The sequence below is a fragment of the Pinus tabuliformis genome, chromosome 2_2, assembly GCF_031772625.1.
Source record: "Pinus tabuliformis cultivar Carrire ecotype Pingquan chromosome 2_2, CPIR1, whole genome shotgun sequence".
Taxonomy (NCBI): Eukaryota; Viridiplantae; Streptophyta; class Pinopsida; order Pinales; family Pinaceae; genus Pinus; species Pinus tabuliformis.
In genome coordinates this window covers 417,915,252-417,921,912 of record NC_142300.1, presented here as the reverse complement: position 1 = coordinate 417,921,912, position 6,661 = coordinate 417,915,252, and positions in this window count along the sequence as shown.

Sequence of the window (6,661 nt, the reverse complement as noted above, 5' to 3'; positions counted from 1 at the left end):
ACATTGGAAGGTGAAAACTCAAGGATCTAAATGTGTAAACCAAAATAACCAAGGGGAGGGGACTAAAGCTATAAAAGTTGGTGCAAAAGCATGCAAGGGGTCAAGCAAAATAGCGAGCACAAAAGAGAGGAGTTCTTCTTGGGTGGATCCAACAAAATACCACCCACACTAGAGTTGATGACCCGCCTCCACACTGCCAATAGAGAGCAGCAAAGTGGAGCACGCTATAAAGGATCCCCCTACATAGATGCATGAAAAGCCACCACATCGCCAACTAAGAACTCTAGATAAAATTCAAAACTTTTGGAATGCAACAACCAAGCTATGCTTGAAAACTCGTGTGTCACCAACAAGAAAATCAATGAGAACAAAGAAACCCACAGCTTCCATACTAGCTAGTAAAGAAAATCTATGTGCACTTGCCACTCTCTACATCCTCAAGTCCTTAAGCGGCACTAGCCAAACCCTCACAAACCATTCTTTGAACGAAACACTAGCTTTGAACGCCATTCTCTCTTGATCAATTTGACTTTTTATTTTTATCAAAGAGAGTGATTCTCCAATATTACGTTTAATATTATATGATATATTATAATATTGAAAATTATTAACCGTAGAGAAAGGGGAAATAAGGCATTTACAAAAGGTAAAAGAAGTTTAATTTAGAAATCCATCAAAGTCTCAAAATCATATAAAAAACTAGATACTAAAATGTTGAAATTTCACTAAATCAAAGGGGTGAAGGCATATTGAAGGTCCTAAATCGATTTTTGATTATTTTGACATTAATATTTTGTTTTTTTTTACTGTAATAGATGCATTGAATTCAATGTAGATGTAGATGTTGATTTATAATCCTATTTGATTGATTGCATTTTATGCATTGATTTTAGAGTAAATGTTAATTTCTAATCATATTTGATTGCTTGCACTAGATGAATTGATTTAGTGTAGATGTTAATTTGTGATTTGTTGTAACTAGATGAACAATGTGAATTGCTTTCAAAGTAATTAGATCGATAGTGTTAATTGATTTCAATATATGCACAAAGTACTTTTTATTTTTTTCGGAAATACCTAGGCAGATCCACCTGAAGGTATCACATCCCACCGACTTATTAGTAGAGCCTAACCCCGAGGGCATCGAGGAGATTTGACCCTGTGACCTCCATTAGTGAGGTGCTTTAGCGACAGGAACTCGACCAATTGAGCTAACCCTCGAGGTATTTCACAAAGTAATTATTAACAAAGTGCATTGATATTTGTGTTACGAGAATAATTGGCGTAGACCCATGTTAAATATCCATCTTAATCATTAGTCTAGATCCATCTTAATTAGAAATGAACAACAAAGAGCAAGTCGAAGGAGAAATCCATAAGAAATGACAATATTGAGAAGTGTCAATAACAAAGGGAGAATCAAAGAGCAGATCAACAAAGATAGTCACAACAAATGACAATTGAGTAACAACAAGAAAAAATGAAGGTAAAAATTGAATGAAAAAAAATATATCAAAGAGCATATCCAGAAAGAAAGGCACAACTAAATGGTTTCAAGAGTAAAGAATACAAGAAAATGCACAATGAAGAGGAAGTTGATGAAAAAAAGGTAGAGGGGGTAACAATTGAAGAGCATGAAGAGTAGAGGTAACAAAAAGATTAATAACAATGAGCATATCGACAAAGAAAACAATATTCAACCAATTGATGCATGGTACAAGATACAAAAGAAAAGATTGTGAAAAAATATGTTTAAAAGATATTTATGCCCAAGCTCAACCTGTAACTCACGTTGATATGAATATTGTACATCAAAAATTTCATGATAAGATTTATCAATTAGCTCAAGTTCAAATATGTCATTTGTTTTAAGGGTCATATGCTAGAATTTAGGTGTTTAATATAAATACAGGCCTAATGTGCATAAGCTATAGAGGAGAAAGAACCCATCAAATTAATCTTGAAACATATTGAACATATTTAGAATGATTAGATTAATCATGTGTTAGATAAATTTTGTGTGGTTGTGCAAAATTGAAACCAACCTAGATCTATCTTAACTCTCGATCTATTAATTGCCAAGAGGGATCAAATCTCTTGAGGTAAAAAGCTCTCCTCGAGTTTTGCACTCAAAAAGAAGTTTTCACCTCACAATGCTTAATAGATCCATAGTTAAGATGGATCTAGGTTGGTATTATACTAAGTCATATCAACATTGGGATTAGCTTTTCATAAATATATTTGGGCTTCTTAGGAAGATATGTGGTGTATTATTAAGATGCAAATGTATTCCAAAGCTTTTAGGCACATAAACGGAAAATGGTTAATCATTCTAGTGGAAGCTTTATCTAAGAGCCTAAGTTGTTGCACAATGGTTGTAATAGTACCCATGGAAAACATAAACCATGTGGAAATCATGACCTTATAAAAGGGAAATGATTACCATTCGAAAAATTAACTTACATATGAGAATCCCTTGAGTCCCTAGAAGCGAGATTTCCTAACCAGTCACTATTGGAGCCCCAAAGATAAGTGGGGTGGCCCGCAGGACTACATGGTAGAGAAGAGGATGTCATTCCTTGGTTTGTGTGGATTGAATGGGAAAGAGAGCTAGTGGAATTGGGTAATCGAGAGTTAACATATTATGATTTTTTTTGGAATTGGTCTATGTGAGAAGATTGAAGCCAACCATAGGATAATTCATCTTTGTGGACTCATAGAGTTAGCTTAGGGATAGCCCATCATGCAGAGATTAAGGTAAATGATGAGCCTATATTTGGGTAGAACATTCTTCATTTGTAGATAACACAGGTGCTTCACCTTGTTGACCAATATCTTATCACATTCATTCATAAAGGGGAGTTTTAAATTATTAAAAATAGAGTCAATATATTGTAGGTATTTCGAAGGGAGTGTGGGGGGATGTGGGGTAGCAAGGAATTATAGGTATTGGGGGGTATTAAAAGGGGTATTCAGTAAAAATAGGGGATATGTATTAAAAATAAAGGTTATTTTTATTGAAAATATGTATTGGGAGGGGCTTCAACATGATGGCCCTCAGTATTTAAGGAAAAATGTTGTATCCCTGAGGGTCTTGACTTTAATATATCAACCAAGTGTTAGAACAAACTTAAGAGGTATCATGCATTATATATACAAGTTACAATTTTTTTCTTTATTTTAATGCACACTACCCTATGCAATCTTTAACTTTCTTAATTAAGAGAACAAAGTGGTATTGTTAATTAATTATTACTTTATCTGGCTTAGCCTGACAGGAGGTGAAGATTCAGGCATCTAGGCACACAAAGTTGCTATAAATCAAGGAAAAATAGTTGCAAAAATAAAAGTGTTGGAAAGTGAAGTTACAAGAATTCAAACTACACTATTGGCATTTAAGAAACTACTTCATGCTGCAAGCAAAACAATTTTACACTAATGTTGCAAACAAAGTAAAGCAATCCAATCAGCAAAACTAAAATAAAACCATCATGCAAATAATCCTGTAGTTGTAACAAATTCTTTCTTTGTCCCTCCTCATCCAATTAATCATACTATATTGACTAACTGGGATGTTCTATAAATAACCAATATGAGATTTTGAGCTGGGGAATGGGATGGAGGCTCTGCGGTCCCTGTAGTTTCATTTCGCATTGTGTCAAATATCGCAGGTATACGAGCATCATTAGGACAATTCTCTATGGTCTGAAGTGAGGTTTATTCCATATTATTCTGGTCACTTGCCTATTCCTATCATTTCAAAGTGCCCTCCCATGATCGTCGTGACAGAACAACATCATTTGCAAGGAATGACATCACTTTGTTAGATTTTTTGGAGAACTAAATTATGGAGGTTAATGAATTTGATTGCATTGAAGACCCATTAGAGGGAATCCTGATTTGGGCAGTACCACCACCTCAACACGTTGAATCAACTAGCCAAGCCACAACTGGCAATTCAATGGGTAGGGTTTCTCCATCTACCACCGTTTTTGCGAGTCTTTCTCCTTTTTATCAAAATTTGAACTTTGAGGTAGCGGTTAATCAAAACCAGATAGAGCAAGGATTTTAGATGGTCTGACAGAAGTCAGAGAATGGCATCCATGTTCGGGTCATGGTATCTTTGCGGCCGACATCACACTTGAGGCTCTTAATTTTGCCGAAGGTTTTTTTCTCCTCCATTTTGAGAAGGGTTTCCAGGGGGAGAGGGTTACAATTCCACCAAAGCCTATATTATTTCTATACTGTGGTTCCCCTACGATGATGGAACCCTGGATTCCTATGCCTTAGGGAGTGGGTTTTTATCGGTGGTTGGGGTCAGTCTACCGGAACAAACTCTTGGGTTCCATACCGATTTCCAATCGGGATCATTCTAATACAGGGATCTTGCCCACAAACTAGTGGCTACACTCTTACCTTTTCCAATGTTTGGATTCAGACCCTGCGGGACAAAGGGATTTCGGAATTAGGCACTAACCCTAAACAACACAAGAAAACCAAGATTGCAAAAGTTTGGGAAAAGGATCGATCTCTGAATTTGGATTACATGCGTAGATTTGATGAAGTAATGGACACAACTGAAATAGTATTGGTAGGAAGAGTGAGGGTTCGCACATATTCAATGGCTCATCTGAGGAAATGGGTGTAGGAAAATTGGGGGAAAAACCTAATTCGTCAACTAGAAGTTAGGGTCTTGGCTCGTGGATGGTTCGCACTCAAATTTGATAATGCTAAACAACTTTGTTAGGTTAGCAATAACCATGCGTTCATTAAACAGGATCCTATCCATTTCAATCATTGGTCTCCCATGTTTGATCCCGAGTGAGAGCAGCTGGGTACTGAGCCTATCTGGCTTAGACAATTAGGGCTCCATATGCATCTATGGATGGAGGATATTTTTCGATGCATTGGCAATGACTTGGGAAGGTATCTAAACTATGATAAAACATTCTTGGAGTCGGGTATTATGACTTGTGCTCCCATGTTAGTCTTGTTGGACACTAGGGAGGGATTAGTGGCCAATCTCATCCTAAAATATAAAGGATACACACACAATCATAAATTGGACTATGAGGGAGTCTCGTTCTAGTGTCGATGTTGTCATCAAATATGGAAAATTTACAGGTATTGCCCACTACTTCATAAAAATCAGGAGTATAATGAAGGGAAGAACATGGTTGACAATTGGAGTTCGAGGAGGACAGGGTCTAGCTAGCCTCCAGAAATGGAGATGCACAATGCATCACATAACGATTCGGAAAACCAACATATGGATGGTGTATTTGGTTCATCAAGGGATCTAGTTAGGCACGCTCCTCAAGTAAATATAATGGCCTCCAGCTCCTCACCTATGATATCGAGTACCTCTTCTCCCCCCTTATCTCATACTATTATTCTTGATAGTCTATCGCTTTCACATCTATCTGTATCAAATACGGTCTCCATGTTAGGAAGGGTTTTTCTATCACATATAAGGGTTGTCCAATGTCCGATCGAACCTGTCACTATATGTTACCCGTCTCCCAACCCTTCCATATCCATATCCAAGGAATCATCTGATGCCCCCCGTAGAGTTCCCTGATACAATTGGATACCACGTTCCTGGGATAGACATCGGGAGGATGACCCATCGAATGTTTGTGGTGGTTTAGGGCCTTTATCCCCATAAAAGATCCCCAAGGTACCTCAGGGTAGACAGTCACATATTTCCAAAGCCATACATCAAGCCATCCAAGAAATCATTGCAGGTCGACAACTCTCACTAGACAGGGTCCTTAGAGCATGACAAACCCTGAGCCATGTTAAAAAATGAAGTTTCTCTCATTCAACTATAGGGGGTTGGCTAGTCAACCCAAAAAACTAGCCCTTAAACAACTGCTTCAAGAGAATAGATTAGATGTGATAATTTTACAAGAAACGCTAGGTGACGGTATGAACATATCCACTACGCTGAATGGAATGCTAAGCAATTGGGAATTTTGTACACTAGATGCCAGAGGAAGATCCGAAGGTATGGCATTAGGGATAAACCCCATCTCTATAAAACTCCTAAACCTTTGGGGTTTTGATCAAAATATGTTCTAGAAGCTATCCTTATGATCTAGATGGCTCTTTCCTGGATCCCTAAAGGCATAATCAATATTATTCAGCAAAAATGTTGTTCTTATTTATGGCGTATGGAAAAGGAAGGTCGGGTATTTGCTTGGATCAAATGGGAGCGAATTGTTATGTCAAAAAGATCGGGTGGATAGGGCTTGAAGGACCTTTACACATTCTCCAGAGCCTTGGCTACAAAAGTGGGTTGAAGGTTGATTACAACAAGAAGCCTTTGGATAGAGATCATCATAAGTAAATACATTTATCCCCTGTCTCTCATTCATTAGATCCACCTTTATAACAACACAAATCAAATATCTCCAACATTTAGGAAGTGGTCCTTGCTTCCTTCAACATCATTAAATCTGGTCTGGCTTGGAGAATCAGATCTGGGCACCAAGCCATCATCGTCATCGATCCTTGGCATGGATGTGGTAATAGATATACTCTCCCATAACAACTCATCCAATTATTAAATATACAGGGGTTTAGAACAACAAGTTAGATATCAAATCCAGATACTACATCCATATGGGGACAAGGTTGGATGACAACACATAAATTA